The sequence below is a fragment of the Sminthopsis crassicaudata genome, chromosome X (genome assembly GCF_048593235.1).
Source record: "Sminthopsis crassicaudata isolate SCR6 chromosome X, ASM4859323v1, whole genome shotgun sequence".
NCBI lineage: Eukaryota > Metazoa > Chordata > Mammalia > Dasyuromorphia > Dasyuridae > Sminthopsis > Sminthopsis crassicaudata.
In genome coordinates this window covers 69,144,092-69,165,273 of record NC_133623.1, presented here as the reverse complement: position 1 = coordinate 69,165,273, position 21,182 = coordinate 69,144,092, and the positions used below count along the sequence as shown (strand labels likewise).

At 36.9% G+C, this 21,182-nt stretch overlaps 2 pseudogenes; both read right to left on the bottom strand.

Moving 5' to 3' along the window:
- Window positions 1–416: 416 nt before the first annotated feature.
- On the bottom strand, window positions 417–1,112 carry LOC141549056 (ethanolaminephosphotransferase 1 pseudogene; annotated as a pseudogene).
- A 14,417-nt stretch (window positions 1,113–15,529) lies between these two features.
- On the bottom strand, window positions 15,530–18,891 carry LOC141548448 (alpha-globin transcription factor CP2 pseudogene; annotated as a pseudogene).
- Between the last annotated feature and the right edge of the window lie 2,291 nt (window positions 18,892–21,182).

The following is a 21,182-nucleotide window of genomic DNA, read 5'->3' as shown; positions in this document are numbered from 1 at the left end:
TCTCTTTGCTAATATTTTACTTAAGATTTTAGCATCAATATTCATTAGGGAGATTGGTCTATAGTTTTTTTTTCTCTGTTTTCAATCTACCTGGTTTAGGTATCAGTACCATATCTGTGTCATAAAAGGAATTTGGTAGGACTCCTTCAATCCCTATTTTTTCAAATAGTTTATACAGCATTGGAGTTAATTGTTCTTTAAATGTTTGGTAGAATTCACATGTAAATCCATCTGGTCCTGGGGATTTTTTTCTTGGGGAGTTGACTAATAGCTTGTTCTATTACTTTTTTCTAAAATGGGACTATTTAACCAATTTACTTCTTCCTCTGTTAATGGGCAAGCTATATGTTTAGAATGAAAAGCAAACACAGAGAAACAAAGGGAAGCATTTTTTCATAGCAGAACTGTGCTTCAAATTATGGAAATCCATAAACCTTGAAAAAGTTACATAAATTCATCGGCAGTCACACGTGCTGCAATCCAATAATCATTTCAGTAAATAGGTCTCTATATAAGAAGTTAAACAGCAAAGTTTCATATCAGGCATCAATTCCCACAATCATAGTCACTGTGTAGACAATAGAAACAGTTACCTGGATAATGTCACATCTCCATGACAAGAAGAAAATTCCTGTATTATATGTTTTCCAATGGGACAGAATCAAAGAAAACAAGACTGTCCATTAGAGAATACATAAAATAACACCCTGACACTGACACCCATTTCTCCCCATCACTACACAATAAACAATAAACAAAATAATTCTCCTAAAGGGATGTTGGAGTTACTTCTATAAGCTTGCTTTCCAGCAGTACCATCCAACACATAAGCAATGATGTTAAGTTATGCCCACTGCAATCCAAACACAAAATTTTTCTTTCTGACCTGATGCTGATATTAAAATCAGGATCAAAATAGGCCATAAGTAAGAAATTAAATATAAGCAACGGAAAGCCTCAAAATTATGAAATTGAGAGTCAGCCATGTAAAGAAAATGTGTACTACAGTATCCTAAGTGGGTCCATAACATGTGGATTTGTATCTACAGTCCTATACTATTATTGAAGCCAATCAGTTGCACAGATGTCATAGATTTGTAAGTGAAGGCCATGATAACAGTGAGGAGGAAGCAGAAGAGGAAGAGGCACCAATGTTAGCTGTGGCTGCCTCAGGAAATGACAGCACCTGGCACCAGCTTAGGTTCAATGTGAGTACTAATGACCATTTTCTTTCTAAAGTCCATTCAGAGCTCAGCATTTCTCTTTTAAGAGACTGCATAGAAATCAAATGTAGAGATTTTCAGGCCATTCCAAAATCTGTCCTTTGGAGTCTTGAGTCACTTGGACCTCTGATATCTTTTCTTTAAGATTCTCTCCTTCATCCTTCTATCACTATGGCTATAGCATATAATGTGTTTAAACATTTATTTCTCACAATTTCCATTCTCAGCTCTTGAAAATCTCCCACTATCCCATTTCTAGTCCCTCTGAACAATGACATAGATTCCACAGTGGAATTAAGTTCAGTATTTTGAATTCAAAGTTTCTGTCAAACCCACAAAGTCTGCTTTCCAGTGCCCTCCATCTATTCTGGCTCCATTTTTCATTCCCCTTTGGTATACTTAGAGGCAGGATTCAACTCTTAGCTAAGACATTCTGGATTTCTGCTCTCAACTACTTCCAACATTTAACACATGAAAGGTACCTGGTAGTTGAAAACTTTAGCAATATAGAAAACATCAAAGGCATTATATTTTTGATTCTAAAGCCATATTATAATACCTTCTCTCAAGTCCATATTTTAAATTTTATTCACTGAATTATTATTACATTGTACACTGGTTTTACTGACATGTCTTTTAAATGGAAGTCTTTCTAAAAAGCACTCTACATAAAACAGGGTCTTGTTGTTCAAAATTGCTGAAGTTTTGTATTTATTAAGAGTCATAAAAACAGCAGTCTTTATTAATGAAAGAATACTTGTAACTGTACTTTTCTGCCTTGCATGTTTTGTGTTACTTCAGTTTTTATGTTTTTTTTTAAATTTGTTTGTTTGCTTGTTTGTTTTTTGCCCATGCAAACAGTACACAGTAATCTCATCAAAATTTTTGGTGGGGTTTTTATTTAATTTTTTAAAAAAATATTGCTTATTTTTATTAAACATCAGTGGTACATAATATAACATATAGAATAAATAAATGATCTCATATGAAAAGTATATCATTATTTTTAAAAATTAATTGGGGATGACCAATATTTGAGCTCACCAATAAAATTTGTTACTGGCAAATTGTTTAGTCATATCCATCTCTCACTTTCCCACTTCTGTTTCCATGTAAAAATATAGATTACATATCCACATGAAGTTAAGGATTTTGGATCCAAAACTTCTGTCTGGTCCATCGAATCTTGGTTCTGGTGCCTTTCACTATCACTTCTTCTGGTTTCATTTTCCACTCTCTATTGGGATTAGTTAGAGGCAATTTTTAATTCCTCGCTCACAAATAGAGTATCTATGCCCTCAACTACACTCAACATTCCCATATTACAAGTACATAGAAGCCAAGACTAATTTTAAGTGTTTTAGGGATCATGGAATATATGACATTTTTGGTTCTAAAGCCATATCATGATAACTTACATCAAATTCTTAGGTTTAATTTTATTAATTAGTATCATTATTCAATGAACCTTGGTTTTAATTATGTGATGACTTCCAAATAGAAGTCTTTTTCTTAAAAAAAGGTCACCATATGGAATATCTGCTTTTTGTCTAAAATTGTTGGAGATTAATTTTTTTTTGTATAATACTAGAAACAGTAATAGAAAAGTGCTTCTGCACTTGTTGTGGTATTCAGTTATATGGAAATTGGGGATGGGGATGTTTGACTGGCCAAAAAATACATTGCAATTTCACCAAAAACTTATGGTGGGTTTTACAATATATGTGGAGTGTTTTTAAATATATTTTTTCCTTTTTGTTTCTATTATGCATCATTAATGTATAATATAATTTATATTTGAATAGATGAATGACTTTCTGTGGAAAATCTACCTTCTTTTAAAAAAAATCTTGATTTGCAATTTGCATGAACAATATTTGGGCCCACTAAGACTATTTGTTTTTGTTCAGTCATTGACTCATTGCTAATCTTTGTGACTCTATTGATTATATCCTTCCAGGACCTTCCCTTTTATCTTCCTCACTATCTATCTAAGTTCTTTTCTTTGTTTCCATGGCACACTCATCTCTTCTGCTGCCATCTACTTTTGCTTTTGCCTTCAATTTTTCCCAACATCTGGGTTTTTACCAGTGAATCCCAGCTTCAGGATTTGGACTTCTATTGAAAGCCTGAGTTAATTTCATTAAGTATTGACTGATTTGAACACTTTGCTGTCCAATGGACAGCAAAACTAGAGCAAAAACTAGAGATGAAAATCAATCCTTGGCATGGATGAGATTTTCCACTCCAAAATCTATTCCAGTGCAGATGAGTGATGTTCTTAAAATCTCCTAGCTATCACAAATAATGGTTTCTAGGGAAAAGTTCTGATTTTTGATGTTCTAAGAGATCTCCTCTTTCATTGATATGTTTCTTTCTCAATAGTCTCCTCCCTCTCTCATTCCCTTCTATGATTTCTATGACTTCTATCCTCTAAACCCTCTTACCTATAGCATATACTGTTTTCCAGGAAAGTCAAGTCTTTCTGCTCTGAGGTTCCCTCTTCTATGGGCCCTATTAGCTCTCTCTTTTTTATCTCCATGGCAGCTTCCAGGTCTGACACATTATATGTGTTCAAATCCTCTTGTTTCTAAAGATGTCCATTTCCAAATCCTATGGGATTTATACACCCCACCTTATCTAAGCTCTAATGATTTTGACTTTGGAGATTCTCCAGTCTCATCCAGCTAATGATCCTAAATTCCAAATTTCCTTCAAGATCCTACTTTTTCTTTGCATGAGCCTCCCAAATCTCAAAATCTCTCTAAGATTTTCACTCCAAATCTAGATTTTCAGAGGCTAGACTGATCTACTAGCTAGAAAATTCTATATTCTCGGCTTTAGTACTCCTGCAACATAAATCCTTTTTGAAGGGTACCAGGAAGCCTCAAGAGTCAAGCTCTCATAGGATTGATAATTTACATTTTTAGGCTGTTACACCCCACCAGGATCCATAAGGATTTCTTTATTTTTTTTCTATTGGATGATTAAGCACATGTATCTTACTGCATACACAGTTTTAAAAGTAATTAGTGTCTCTTGTAAGTCCTTAGCATGCTAGTACATATTATGTACCTGTAACTGGAAAATATTTTTCCTGGTCAGAAAAATTTAATATAAGCCTTGAAATTTAGGACATTTAGCATCTGGAGGGCCATTCCACAGCAGATCATATAGATTCTAAGAACGCTTAGAGCTGTGGCATATTGAAAAACGGAAGACACTTTAGTCCTGACCTTTGGTTTCTTTCCTAAATATCTGCTTCCCTTCTTCTAGAGGTTCTCCTCAATCTCTCCTTTTTTTCTCCATGGTTCCTTCCAGATTTGAAAGTTTCTGTTCCCTTGTGTTCTAAGGGCTCTCTCATTCTGTTATTCCTTTTCGAAAGTACTCATCTCTTTTTCTCATTCTTTTCTCTATGGCTACTGCCAGATACAATATTATTCTATGAGATTAAATATCATTTTTGATAATTTGGATTCTTAGCCTTTGAGTATGTCATTCTTTTTGTCCTATAGTCACTCAATACTGACATTCCAAAGTTCTATCCCTTAAAAAGGTTTCTGATTCTGGAATATATATGTTCATCAATGGTAGATGTTCTAGGCTCTAAGTGCCCTCTTTGATCTAATGTAATGAATGATAAATCATAAATTATAAACCATATAAATGGACACAAATCATTTATATAAATCATAAATTGAAATAAATGATTGGTCTCATCTAGAAATTCTGAATTTTCACTCTCTACTTGCCTAGAATTGAAAAAAATATGCATCTTTGGCATTTATTATATTTTCCACTCTAAGGCTCATTCAGAGCTAATCATTTCTGTTCTCAGATATAACCTAGATTGTTGTGATTTTTAGGACATTCCAAGACCTGGCAGGTATCTTTTGTTTCTCAGGACACTTTCTGGTCTGATATCTCTCCTTCAAAATATCCTCCTTCTTCCTTTTTTCCCTTCACCTGACTATACCCCCCTATTTCTCAATAGCTTTCAACATTTTAACCTGAAAGATACCTGGAAACATAAATCTTTATCTTTCTAGGAAAAGTAAAAGATATGACATATTTGATTCTAAAGCCACATCATGATGAATTTTTTTCAACTTCTTATTTTGATTTTTATTAATTTGATTATTACTGCAATGTACATTGGCTTTACCAATATGATTACTTCAAATTAAAAAAAACTTCTCCCCAAAAAGCTTTACATACAAAACATCTGATGTTTTTATTCCAAAATGGTGAACATCTAGTTTTCTTAACAGGAAAGAAATGGTAGCCTTTACTAAAGAAAGGAATACATGCAACTAAACTTGTTTTGTTGTCCAGCTTTGGGGAATTTGTGTTTGTGTTTGCTTGTTTTATCTCTAGCCACAAAATAAATACATAGTAGTCAAAACAAAACTTTTTGGACTTTACTTCATCATTTGTATTTTGCTATTATTTTTTATTTTGTTTTTGTTTTTGTTTCTATCATACATCATCGATACGTAATATAATTTACATTGGAATAAATACATTATTTCATATGACCAATCTACCATCATCTAATTTTTTAATTAATTAGAGATGACCCATATTTGGGAGCACTCTGAATATTTGTTGTTCTATGGTATGCAATTTTTTCTTACCTTATACTCAGTAGCACTCCAGTACCTTCCCTTCTACCCTCAACTCTCTCTCAAAGTCTCTTCAAATAAGATTCATAGTTTCCATGATGCTATCTATCCACCTCTTTCCTGCCAACTGCTTTTGCTTTTAGTCTTTCACAATATCACTTTTATTTTTATCAATGAATCCCATCTTTTTAATATGTAGCTAAAGTATTCAATATTTAGCTTCATTATCTGGCCTGAATTGCCTGAATTAATTTCTTTTTATTGACTGGTTTGATATCCTTGTTGCCCAATGCACTAAGGATAGATATAAAAATCAGTCCTTGGCATGTATGAGAATTTCTACTCTTAGGTTCATTACATAGCAGGTTTTCTTCTTTTTTATACTTAGCCTTAATAAATGAATGGGCATTTCTTCAGTAAAACTGAGATCTGGGAAAGATCTTAAAAATGCCAAGGTTGAGGTAGTATCAAAATGGCAGAGAGTAGAGGGGACTTTCCTTGGAATCAACAGTAGATCAAGCTTCTGAACAAATTTTTGAAGTGACAGAACTCAGAAACATGTGTAATATAATACTTTACCAGCATAAGTTATCTTGGAAGGGCTTCAAGAAGGTCTGTCTCAATTGGGGAGAGAAGAATGAAGTCTAGCACAGGAACAATGAGAGGAGGCCCAGGGAAGAAAAGCCCAGAGGGAGAAATCTAGTGAGAGTCTCAGCCAAAATACTGCAGCATTGACTACTCTAACCTGGTTCAGAAAGCCAGTGGATTAACAGACTAGTTGGGAGAACTCCAATGTAACTACAGAAGACAAATTGTGAGCCTGTGAACCCCAGCATAATGGGTGAAATTTGGCAAGGTCCACACAGTGCAGTAAGTGAGAAGCCCCTGTCACCCTACAGGGGAATTTCAGAATAATATCCCTTGTTCTCTAAGAGCAGACCTCAACATTTAAAAATGAGCAAAAAAGCAAAAAAGAGCTCTGACCATAGAGAGCTACCATGGAAACAGGGAAAATTGGAACAGAAAGCCAGAAGAGGATGGCAAATTCAAAATGCCTACAGGTGAAGGCTCAAAAGGGCACATGAAGTGGTCTCCAGCTCCAAAGGCTCTCTTGGAAGAGTTAAAAAGGTTCTTAAAAGAGAGAAGAAAAATGGGGAAAAGAAATGAGAGTTTTTCAGGAGAGTTTGGAAAAGGAAACACAAAAATTGACTGAAGAGAACAAGTTTTCAAACAATGAATTTTTTGAAATGAAAAAAAAAATCCAAATGAAGAAAAGAGCTCCTTTAAAAGAACAATTGATCAAATGCAAAAGCAGTAAAAAAAACTAACTGAAGAAAATAAATCATTAAAATTTAGAGTTGGAGAAATGGAAGTAAATAACTAAATGAGACATGAAAAATCAGTCAAACCAAACAAAAAAATAGAAGAAAATGTAGAATACCTCATTTGAAAAACATGGAAAACAGATCCAAGAGAGATAATCTAAAAAGTGTTGGACTACTTGAAAGCCACAATGAAAAAAAAAAAGAGCCTGAACAACATATTTCAAGAAATTATCAAGGAAAACTGATCTTAGAACCAGAGGGAAAATAGTCATTGAAAGAATCCACCAGTCACCTCCTGAAAGAAACAGCAAAATAAAAACTCCAAGGAATATTGTAAGCTAAATTCCAGCATTATCAAATCAAGGAGAAAATACTGCAAGCAGCCAGAAAAAATAATTCAAATATAGAACAGGCACAATCAGAATTACCCAAGACCTAGCAGCTTCCACTTTAAATGATTGAAGGAATATAATATTCTGTTAGAAAAAAAAAAGTTTGGATGACAAGCAAGAAACAACTAATAAGCAAAACTAAGCATTATCTTTCAGGGAAAAAGATGAAATTCAGTGAAATAGGAGATTTTCAATCATTTTATGAAAATATAAGAGCTGAACAGAAAATGTGAACTCCAAATACACAGAGAAGCATAAAAAGGTAAAAAGGGAAGAAAAAAATGTATGTTTTTTTAAGGTTCACATATTTACATCCCTACATGGAAAGATGATATTTATAACTCTTAAGAATTGTACCTTTGTACCTTGTATACTTAGAGGATGTAGGTATAAGTTGATTTTAATGTGATGATATAAAAAAAATTAAGGATGGAAAATGGATTGTACTGGGAGAAGAGGAAAACAAATAAAATGGGGTGAATTACATTGTATGAAGAGGCACAAAAGACCTATTAAAGTTGAGGGAAAAAAGAGAGTGGGATGAGCATTGTTTGAACCTTAATCTCATTGGATTTGTCTCAAAGACAGAATATTATACATAAAAGTTTGGTATAGAAATTTGTCTAATTTATAGGGAAGTAGTAGAGGAAAGAAGAAAGTGAAGGGAGAGACTAATAGAAGGGAGAACAAAAGTAGAAGAGAAAAGGGATAAGAAGGAGGTAGCTAAAAAAAAAGAGGGGCAGACTGAAAGAGGTGGTCAGAAGTAAAACAGTGGTGAGGAGGAAAAGGCTGGAAGGAGAAAGAAAAGTATAATGGAAAAAATAAGATGGCTGAAAATAATGGGTTAGTACTTTTAATTGTGAATGTGAATGGGATAATCTCCCATAAAATGGAAATGGAGAGCAGAGTGGATTAAAAGCAAGAGTCCTACAATATTTTGTTTACAAGAAACACATTTGGTTTTTTTATTAAAGCTTTTTATTTCAAAACATATACATAATTTTCAACATTCACCCTTGCAAAAACCTTGTTTCAAATGTTTTCCTTCTCTTTCCTTCTACCATCTCCCCTAGACAGCAAGTAATCCAATATATGTTAAAAATGTGCAATCCTTCTATACATATTTCCACAATTATCATGCTGCACAAGAAAAATTAGATCAAAAAGGAAATGAGTAAGAAAACAAAATGCGCAAACAACAACAAAAAGAGTGAAATAATATGTTGTGATCTGCACTCAGTTCCCACAGTCTGCTCTCTGGGTGCAGATGGTTCTTGTCATCACAAGATCATTGGAACTGGCCTGAATCATCTCATAGTTGAAAAGAGCCATGAAAAAATCAGAATTGATCATCTTATAATCTTATTGTTGCCATGTACAATGATCTGGTTCTACTCACTTCACTTAGCATCAGTTCATGTAAGTCTCTCCAGGCCTCTGAAATAATTCTGCTGATCATTTCTTATAGAACAATGATATTGCATAACACCCATATACCATAACTTATTCAGTCATTCTCTAACTGACGGGTATTCACTTAGTTTCTAGATTCTTGCCACTAAAAAAGGCTGCCATAAACATTTTTGTACATGCAGGTCCCATTCCCTCCTTTATGATCTTTTTAGGATATAAGTGCTGGATCAAAGGGTATGCACAGTTTGATAGCCCTTTGGGCATTGTTCCAAATTTCTCTCCAGAATGGTTGAATCAGTTCACAACTTCACCAACCATGTATTAGTGTCCCAGTTTTCCCACATCCCCTCCAACATTCATCATTATAGGAAATGCCAATCTGATAGGTGTGTAGTGGTACCTCGGTGTTATTTTAATTTCCATTTCTCTGATCAATAATGAGTTAGAGCCCCTTTTCATATGACAAAAATATTGTCCTGATTAATAGATGAGTGAATAAATTACTTAAATAGTTCCATTTTAAAAAAAGAAATTGAAGAAGCTATTAATCAACTCCCAGAGAAAAAATTCCAGGGCCAGATGAATTTACAAGTGAATTCTACCAAACATTTAAAGAACAATTAATTTCAATACTACCCAAAGTATTTGAAAAAACAGGAAAAGAGGAGTCCTATCAAATTTCTTTTATGACACAAATATGGTGCTGATGCTTAAACCAGGAAGAACCAAAATAGAGAAAGAAAATAGACCAATTTCCCCAATGAATATTGGTGCAAAAATTTTAAATAAAACATTAGCAAAGAGATTATGGCAATTTATAATCAGGATAATACACTATGACCAAGTAGGATTTATACCAAAAATGCAGGGCTGCTTCAATATCAGTAAAACTATTAACATAACTGACTATATCAATAATCAAACTAACAGAAATCATATTATTATATCAATTGATGCAAAAAAGCATTTGACAAAATCCAACACCCATTTCTACTAAAAACATTAGAGAGCATAGGAATCATTTCCTTAAAATGATAAGTAGCATCTATATAAAACCAACAGTAAGCATTGTATATAATGGGGATAAACTAGGAACATTCCTAATAAGATCAGGATTGAAACAAGTTGCCCACAATTACTATTACTGCCAATATTGTATTAGAAATGTTAGCTTCAGCAATAAGAGAAGAAAAAGAAATTGAAGGCATTAAAGTAGGTAATGAGGAAACCAAATTATCACTCTTTGCAGATGATATGATGGTATACTTAGAGAATCCTAGAAAATTAACTTAAAAAAACTACTAAAAGCAATGAACAACTTTAGCAAAATTGCAGGACATAAAATAAACTCACATAAGTCATAAGCTTTTCTATATGTTATCAACAAAATCCAACAGCAAAAGAGAGAAAAATCCCATTTAAAACAACTGTACATAATATAAAATGTTTGGGACAATGCCAAGAATTATATGAACACAATTACAAAACACTTTTCACATAAAGTTAAATCTAAACAATTGGGAAAATATCAAGTGCTCAAAGGTAGACTGAGCTAAATAAGAAAAATAACAAATATATCTATACTAATCTACCTCTTCAGTACCATACCAATCAAACTGCCAAGAGATTGCTTTGTAGAGTTAGAAAAAATAGTAACAAAATTCATCCAGAGGAACAAAAGGTCAAGAATTTCAAGAGAATTAATGAAAAATAATGCAAAGAAAGGTGTACTAGCTATACTAGACTTAGAATATGTTAATAAAGCAATGATCATCAAAACCATTTGTTACTGGCTAAGAAATAGAGTAGTAAAAATCAATGAAACAGGTAAGGTTCATAAGTCACAATAGTTAATGACTACAGCAATTTAGTGTTTGATAAGCCAAAAGATTCCAGCTTCTGGGATAAGAACTTACTATTTGATAGGAAAGCTGGAAAATAGTATGGCAGAAACCAGTTATTGACTAACATCTAACACCTTATACCAAGATAAAGTCGCAGTGGGTTCATGATCTAGACATAAAGAATGATATTATAAGCAAATTAGAAGAACAAGGGATAGTCCAACTTTCAGATCTGTGGAGAAGGGAGGAATTTATGGCCAAAGAAGAATTAGAGAACATTATGAAATATAAAATGTATAATTTTGATTATATTAAAAAGGTTTTGTACAAATAAAACCAGTGTAGTTAATATTAGAAGACAAGCAGAAAACTGGAGGAAATTTTTACATCCAGTGTAAATAAAGAATTGACTCACAAAGGATATGAACAGACAATTTTCACATGAAGAAATTAAAACCATTTCTAGTCATATGAAAAAATGCTCTAAATACCTATTGATCAGAGAAATGCAAATTAAGACAACTCTGAAGTAGCACTACATGTCTCTCAGATTGGATAAGATGAGAGGAAAAGATAATGATGCATGTTGGAAGGGATGTGGGAAAACTGGGACACGAATACATTGTTGGTAGAATTGTGAATTTATCCCTCCATTCTGAAGAGCAATTTGGAACTATGGCCAAAGGGCTGTCAAACTGTGCATACCCTTTGATTCAGTGGTGTGTCTACTGGGGCTGTGTCCCAAAGAGATCATAAAATAGGGAAAAGGACCCATATATGCAGAAATGTTTGTGGCAGTCCTTTTTGTAGTGGCAAGAAATTGGAAACTGAGTGGATGCCCATCAATTGGAGAATGGCTGAACAAGTTATGGTATATGAATATTATGGAATATTATTATTCTGTAAAAAATGACCAGCAGGATGATTTTAGAAAGGCCTGGAGAGACATGAACTGATACTGAGTGAAATGAGCAGAACCAGGAAATCATTGTCAATGTCAATAGCAAGATTTTGTGAAGATCAATTGTGATGGATGTTGCTCTTTTCAGCAATGAGGTGATTCAAGGCAATTTCAGTAGATTTATGATGGGGAGAGCCATCTGCCAACAGAGAGTGAGACTGGATCAAAGCATAGTATTTCCACGTTTTTTGTTGTTCATTTGATTTTCTTCTTGTGTTTTTTTTTTCATTTTTATTTTATTTTTCTTGCACAGCATGAAAAATGTGAAAATATTTTTAGAAGAATTGCACACTTGCTGTCTGGGGGAAGGGAGTGGTGGGAAGGGAAAGAAAAATTTCGAATGTGAGGTTTTGCAAGGATGAATGTTAGGAACTATCTTTACATTTATTTTGAAAAATAAAAAAGCTTTTATTAAAAAAATGCCAAAGTCTCCCACTGCATTTTGAGCTATCTCCAGTCATCCTGATGTCCAGCCTTGCCACTGGACCCAGATGGCTCCAGAGGAAAAAGTGAATCTGATGACTTTGCACAGCCCTCTGTCACTTAAATCCAAATCATCTAAATGTAATAGCATTGCCTTCCTGATGGCATGGTCTTCTCCTAAAGTGAAGGACAAACAAAAGCAGATAACTGATGTTTCAGGGTCCTCCCAGCTTTCATATATATTGCTTTGTAGTACATTTCAAGTTAGGACCTTTAGTATTCCTCTCTCTCTGATATCCCTCCTTTTCAATGTTCTACCTCTTTTCATTCTCTTCTCCATTGTTAGTCCAACTCCAGTCATTCTTCATAGTCAAATCCCACTGTTTCTGACCACTTCCTTTATCATCCTCAGAACAATTCCTTCTTTCTCTATTCCAGTAAATCCCAACACTAACATTTAGGCTTCTACTCCTCATCTATTTCTGGATTCTAAAGTCAGTGTTTTTTTCTAGCTCAGCTATTCTATGTTCTATATGTCTTGCTTGATCTAAGAGTTTGGCTTGATTTTCAATTTAAAATTGGCACCTCCAGAAATGGAGTACTAGTCCAAGCTTTCAGCCACCTTTAACACCCTCCCTGAAATATAAGTAGAAAACCAGATACTCAGTATTCTAAAGATCTTCCAAATCATGACATTTTGCATTTTTTGGCTACACCCTCTACTGATCTATATTTTAATTTTTAAAAAATTGATATCACAGTTATTACAATTCATAGGAGCATTTCTCTTATCCTGATTTTGAAAAAAAATCTGCTTCCTTTTTAGCCATCATTATATCATACCTTATTGTTGTTGTTTTTGGTGAAGACAGATTTTATATAAATTGGAATGAATAATAATATCAGTAAGAGTCTTTATCAAAAAAAGTAGAACATGGAAATTTCTTTTAACATGCAGGTTTTTTGTATAAGTGGCTAGTCAAAAAATAAATAGTACTTTCATGATATATTTTAGTATTTTGTTTAAAGATTTGACATTTACTTTTAAATGTAAAATAAATTTATTTGGAATAAAAGATGATCTCCTTTGAAAAATGTAACATTCCCACAAACTGGGCAATATTTTAGTCAAGAGTATATACTAGCAAAAATTCTGGAATATTTTCTGTTCTAAGGTTCTTTGCAGACCACATGATTTACATTCTCAGAACCCTACCATCTTTAGTCTATAAAAGTTTTCAGGACAGTCCAGTCTGACCTTTAACTTCCAAGAGCTCTTCTTCCTCTGATCTAGCTTCTTCCAAGTGCTGCTACTTCTCTGCTTCTCTTCTCCATGGCTCCTCTAAGGCTTGACATTTTTTGAACTAAAATCCTGTTTTGATAATTACATTTTATATAATTTGTAAGTCTCTACAGATCTTCCACTTTGTTTGAGGTAAGCAAGATTAAATGACTTGTCCAGGGTCACAGAGTTAATGTTTTATGCCGCATTTGAACTCGGATCCTCATTTTGGGGCCTTTATTCTATCTATTGCCCCACATCTCCCACTTTTATCTGGTTTAGTGTATCTCTATATCTCTATATGAACATTCCACGTTTTTAGTTTAAAAAGATCCGATGGGGGCAGCTAGGTGAGGCAGTGGATAGAGCACCAGCCCTGAATTCAGGAGGACCCAAGTTCAAATCTGGTCTCAGACACTTAACACTTCCTAGCTGTGTGACCCTGGGCAAGTCACTTAACCCCAACCTCAGGGGGGGGTGGATAAAAAGATCCGATGTTCTGGATTAGAAATGTTCATCAATGTCAGTTATTCTAGGTCTAAGTGGCCTAACTGATGACATACTCTAGGTTCAGTTTCCAGGGCCCATTGAGAGACAGGATTGCACTCCTAGTTGAGACATTATGTCTCCACCTTATCAACAACTTTGAATTGTCCCACATGAAGGGTTCTTGAAAGCCTCAAACTTCGGATCTATCCAAAGAATGAAATTTTTAGGTCTAAAGTTGTAACATGCTAAATTAGGTAGATATGGTTTTTATTTTTTATTTATTCAATTAGATTTATAATATATGTGGGTTATGAGGTGAATCAGGCCAATTCCAATAGAGTTGTGATGGAGAGAGTAATCTGTATTCAGAGAGAGGACTTTGGGGACTAAATGTGGATCACAACATAGCATTTTAAACTTTTTATTGATGTTTGCTTGCTTGTTTTTTTTCTTTCTCATTTTTCCCCCTTTCAATCTGATTTTTTTTCTTGTACAGCAAGATAAATGTGGAAATATGTTTAGAAGAATTGCATGTTTAGCATATATTGAATTACTTGCTGTCTAAGGGAGCGGGAGATAGGGAGAAAAACATGGAACATAAGATTTTGCAAAGGTGAAGGTTGAAAACTATTTTTGCATGTATTTTGAAAAATAAAAAAACTATTATAAAATGTACATGGGTCTAAGGAAGATGAGGATTTTAAAAGAGAAGTTGTCTCCCTTATAAACTCTTTAAATAACATGGAATTTTTTCATTTCAAAAATTTCCCCATAGTTTAAAAAACAACCCTTACTGAAGAAAGAAATATATAAAACTGCATTTCTTTAGCTGTACAAAGCTTGTTCTTTGGAAGGAAGGGAAAGTGCACTTTGAGAGGCAGTACTTATCCCTTAGTTAGAAAATTCTGGATAACAAACATCCTTACAAGATCCCAGGAAGATGTGAATGGAAATTCAGCCAAGGGGCTGATATTGTGGATTGTATGACTGGAGCCTCCTGGAATCCATAAGGATTCTTCTTTCCCTTTTTATATTGGAGGATTCTTATGCTACACATGAATTATATCTCCACAAAGTTTTAAAACAAACTCATTTCTCTTATAAGTCCTTAGCATATTGCACATTATTTAACTGCAACTGGGCATATTTTTGCTCCCTCAGAATATATTTAGGGGCAGCTAGTTGGTGCAGTGGATAGAGCACCTGCCCTGAAGTCAGGAGGACCTGAGTTCAAATCTACCCTCAGACACCTAACACTTCCTAGCTGTGTGACTCTGGGCAACTTACTTAACCCCAATTGCCTCAGCAAAAAAAAAAAAATTAAAAAGTGGGGGGGAATATATATATTTAAAGAAAGCCTCTGATATTAGGACATTTAGCTTTTGAAGGCCAATTCTGGAGCACATCATTTTAGATTCTCCAAGTCCTTACAGCTATGGTATATGGAAAATTGGAGGTTACTCTAGTTATGACATTTGGTGTTCTGTGTTTGCTATCTGTATCCCTTCTTCTGGAGGCTCCCCTTCTATTCTCTTGTTAAAGCAAGAAACCATTTTTAATCTTAAGGATTTTTATTTTGCTTTAAACCAAAAGAAATTAGATTACATTGCAGGACAACTTTAATGGACAAAAACTTCCTTTATATACAAACAGTTAAGTTTTGTCAAGTGCTTTATAACAATTCAAACTCATACCCATACAGAATTTTTTGACATTGTCTTCTTCAGTCCTAATTCAATTTGTAAAGGGAATTTTAGCAATCTACATATACAACAAGAAAGAAATATCCACAGTTACAGACACAATCATTTTTAAGTAGAACAAAAACACATGGAAAGGGTATGAATACACATAGGACCACAGAATTCTAGATTTTAGAGCTAAAAAGGATTTTCAAGATACCTTATTCACATTCTTTACTTTATAGATGATGAGAGGCCCAAAACAATTAAGTTTCCCAGGATCACACTGAATTAATACAGAGCTAAGGATGAGAACCCCATTTTTGATTCCTAGTCTGGGACTCCTTCTACTCACATGGGAAAAACTCCCTTAAAAAGTACTCAGTCAAGAACACTACATAAACAAAAGGGCCTCTTATACTAGGAATGAGGACACAGGATAGAAAGGGAATAAAATCCTATACATTAAAAAAAAAGACCTGAAAACATCACTGGGAAAAATTAACTTTGGGAAGTTAGTGCTCAAACCCTGCCAACTTTCTTGGGTAACAGTGCCCTCCCCACAACCCCTCCACCGGCAAAAAATAAGAAAATAAAAAGAATGAGGGAGAAAAGAACAAGTGAGCACTTCTATTTCATTTTTCACATCTCTAACCCTACTAGTGGGTCATTTTTGTCAGCTGTTTCCTTGATCTTCTATGTAAACTCACTTTCCCCACAGCAATGAAGTATTACCATGTGATATCAAGAGGGTAATAGTAGGATATACAGTAAATGGGAGGAAATCCCCCTCCCCCCCCCCACCATTCAGGTTTCCAGGAACAAATACACTGCAGTGAAAACAGAGACTGCAGATAAGTCATGGGGGATTTGGTTGATGGGTAATCTATAGAATATAGAGATTCACTCTTATTTATATATTAGACAGAAATCCAGATTATCATACAATTAAACAAAACACAATTCCTATAATAATTATGCCATAAATCTAAATAATATGACACATTTCTATCAATATTCAACAACAACAACACAGTCCAGAACTTGTAACTAGAAGACAGCTGCAGAACAGCATGCAGGACAGGAGGCTGGACGTGGCACAAGGGTTGGGACAAGGAATAGACGGCTGGGCATACATCTCCACAGTGTAGCATCACTCCACCTCCCACTGTCCATCAGTCAGGCTCCTGCAGACCCTCCAAGTCTCTGTCCATATCCCTCTGCAGGAGGAGGAGTGTCCAAAAAGGGAGAAGGAAGCCATAGCTACCCAGCACAGGACGTTCCCCTTCTATTCCAGGACGATACAGTAGTTATCATTGGTTTCAGCTTTTGTTGTATTCAGAAGAAAACTAGCTTCTTCCTCAAAGTTGCGGATCACCTGGTTACTGACGAGCACATGGATTCCTTTGGGCCCCAATTTGTACATCTCAGTGATCTGAGAAGGCGAGATGCTGAGAAGCTGAGCGATTTTCTCTATCAGCTCAACAGTTGTCAGTTCTTCCAGATAGACGGCCCGGTACACAGACAAAGCATCATTGGCCTCTCCATTCTCATTTTTCTGCTGCTGTTGCTCACTCGCCTGGAAGGATTTGTGACAAAGGTAAATTGTCAGCCTGGGCCTCACCATGCGTCCTTTTATGATATTAAAGAATCGGATTCCATCAGCCGGGCCACAGATTTGGATAAAATCATGCTTGGTTAACTTCAAAAAATCTGCACCAGAGAAATTTGAGAGAAGCTCAGAGAAGGCAGAGAATCGGTTGCGCTGTAGCCACTGCTGAGCTTCCTGGGGGCTAGTGGTTGGCAGAAGTTTATCTGCAATGGGCTCTGGCTGGTGGCTTGGGGAGCCATTCTCTTCTCCGGTGGAAAAACTGCTCCGGGAGCTGTTAAAGCCAGGCGATGGGGAATTGGTGGCATATGGCATCTCGGCCCATGGAGTGCACTCTGTGAGCAGCGTGGTCTCACAGGAGGGCTTGTAACCTTCCCTTTCACGCGGGCTTTTCTTCTCCATTTTCTCCCAGTCTATTTTTTGCCTCTCCTCGGCTCCATCGGGGTTGAAAACTTTGAGCTGACAGCTGGCTGAATGCAAGTACTCGGTGTATTCCCCATTCTCGTTCTCCTTGAAAGTGTCAATTTGGAGGCGGAATGCCACTTCCGTTTCTCCCCCGGGCTGTTTCACGGGGAACTCGGTGCTGTTGCAGTGGACCTGGATGAAGGCGGACGTGTTCTTGGCCGCAGGGTCCCACAGGAACTCCACAGTGTTCAGCTGGGTCGGGTTGGCCCGAGCCTCAGTGATGCCCACGGACTGGGCCAGGTCCAGATCGAGCATTCGGTCCCCCGGCCTGTTCAATTTCCAGTCCTCAAACTGCTGCTGCTGCTCCGCTTGCTGCAGTCCCCAGTCGTGGAACTGCAAGCGAAACATGCTCTTCACGGGGCTGCCGCCGACGCCTGCCACTTCCCCCTCTTTCCTATTGTCCAGCATTCGGATTTCGTAGGACTGGTCCTGATTGAGATAGGTGAGCTTTTCGTCGTGCAGCCTGACCGCAGGGGAGGTAGCGGCACAAAGCACGTACTGGAAGGGCATGGTTTTATTCGCATCATCAGGTGGCAGCCCCGACTCTTCTTGTTTAAACATGGGCAAAGCAAGGACATCTCCCATGCTGAAGGGCCCCGCTGCCGGCTGCTGGCCGATCCCGGACAGGGCGGCCTCAAAATCCCGCACCAGCCCGGACTCGATCTCCTGGTCCGCCTGCGACAGGCTCGGGCTCCCGGCCATCCCGCCTCCTTCCAAAGGGCCCCCGCAGATACCTGCTTTACTTGCGCGAGGCAGAGGCTTCCCGGGCTGCGACGGGCACGGCGGGATGCAGGTCCGCTGGAGGTGGGACGGCGAGGGCAGGTCTCTTCCACTGGGGAACGGCGGGAGGCACGTCCGCTGTACTGAGGGTGGGAGGGGCGGCAGTTTGCAGGTCTGCTGCAGCAGGGGGCGGGGGGATGCAGGTCCGCTACACCGGGGGTGGGGCGCGCGGCGGGATGCAGGTCCGCTCCTTCGGGAGGAGGTGTGGCAGGTTCGCTGTGCCGGGACAGGGACCGGGCCACCACGGCTACAAGGAAGTCCACTCACGAACCCCAACACTCAGCCTTCTGCCTCGGGCTGCCCAACTGCGATTCCGAGCTTTGCAGTCTGGCTTCTGGCTCTGCAGAAGCAGTGAGGCGTCTGGGGGCTCCTCCAGCGCAGACGCACTGAGGCCGGAAGTCCCCGCCCCTCCCTCCCACCCCAGGCTGCTGCCAGTCCCAGGCCCTGCCCCCCGACTAGAGCAGCAGCCGGTCTCCCAGTTCCCCACACACCTCACCCCACCCCTCCCCACAAGCATCCCCTCTCCTGTTCTCCCTGGCTCCTGACAATACCCCCCCCTCTTCAGAGAATCGTCCTCTTTAGCCTCTCAGCATCCCCCATTCTCTCAGGATAGGCCTAAATTGGTTTTTTTTTTTTTTTTTTTTGGTTGTTGTTGTTGTTTTGTTTTTAAGATCCCTGATGCCCAACACATATTTTATATCAATCAAGAAATGTTGTACCAAAAAAAAAAAATCCCCCTTATGACTTACCCTGACCTGGGTCTAGACTGCATATTTCCACCAAATCCCCATATTCCAGGTCCCAAGGAATAATTCCCAATCAAACATGGTGATTTTCAGGACTTACAAAATCTTCCCTTTGGACTCTGCCTACTTAGTCCTTTGATAATCTCTTCTCCCAAGTGCTCTTCATTCTCTTGAGCCTATGTGCTAAAATCCTCCTGTTCCTGACAATGTCTGCTCTCAACCCCTGAATATCTCCCACTCTCCCTCTTCTAGTCTATTCCTATAGTGAAATTAAGGATCCTGAAATCCAAAGCAGCTCAGGATTATGGGTTCAGATTTTCCATCAAGTCCACAAAGTCTTGGTTCCAGGTGCTCTCTGTGGTCTCATATCCTGCATTCATTTTCCTCTCCACATTAGTACATTCAGAAGCAGGATTTAGCCCCTTCCAACATTTCATTCAGCTACTTCCAACATTTCAACATGAACATTCTCTGAAAGTTTAGGTTTTGGTGTTCTAGAGATCATCAAGAACATATTCATAAATGTCATCACATTTATGGTTCTAACTCAATATCATGCCAAATTGGGTCAGGATATTTAAAATGTTTGATTAATTGGATTATTCTCACAATGTACATGACACATACCAATATGATGGTTTCAAAATAGAAATTTTCCCCTAATAAATTCTCTAAAATTAACAAATTTCTTGATAGTAACTTTTATTAATAGCAATAGAGCAGTTTTTGCTAAAGAAATAAATACATGAAATTGCCATCATTTAGGCATACAAGGGATGTGGATTTTGATTTTTTTTCCCTAAATGGACAAAAAACTGACAGCAATCTTGTATGTTTGAAGATGGAAGGATTTTTGTTGTTTTTGTTTGTTTTAAATATATATATATATGTATGTATGTATGTATGTATATATCATTTATAGTCAAATCTATTGTATTGGAATAAATGAATATTCTTTTCTGGAAAAATGTTTATCTGTTTTTAAAATTAGTTTAAAATGGCCAATATTTGCATCTACAGAGTATATACATGAAAATAAATCCTTGTGAGTTGTTTGATTATCCACTCTGAGACCCGTTCCTCAGGAGATGATGTCTGCTTTCTAAATCCTCCCATCTTTAGCTATGCTATTATCCAGGATATTGCAAAGTCTAACTTTTGCTCCCTCAAACCCTCTCTTACCTCTGAGGTCCCCTTTTCTATGGATAATGCTAGCTCTCTCATTTTTGGTTGCCTGAAATCTCCCAGGCCTGATATTCTGTCTATGCAAGTCCTCCTAGCCTACATCTCATTGTTTCTCCAAGGTTTTCATTCAACATCTGGACCTTCAGAGGCAGTATTTATCCCCAACCAGGAAATTTTGCATTCTCAGCTTCAGGACACCTCCAACATGGACGTGGAAAGATCCAGGAAGCTCTGAGAGTCAAGATTCCAAGAAGCTGATATTTAGGATTTTAAGGCCTGGCTCTGTAAGGATGCATAAGGATTTATTCTTTTTCTTTATTAGATTTCTCTTACACTGAATATCAAAACTGCCACATACTAAGTTTTAAATTTAATCAGTTTTTCTTATGAATTCCTAGGATGCTACACATTATTTATCTTCAACTGCATAATATTCCCCCCCATCAGAATATAAAGTAAGCCTTGAATTTAGAACATTTAGCATTTGAAGACTAAATGAAAGATACTCCATCCATGATCTTTTGTGTTCTCTCTTGGATCAAATATTCCTTGCTCCCTTGAATCTCATTTTCTTGTCCATGACACCTCCCTGACACTGTAGGTTCTAAAATCCCATTTGTATAGACAGTTTTCATCATCAGCCTTTGAACATATTTCACTGTCTCTGTTCTGCTCAGTCCCCAAACTGACATTCTTGCTTCTACAACCCTGTCCAGCTCAAGATTTTAGATTGTATAT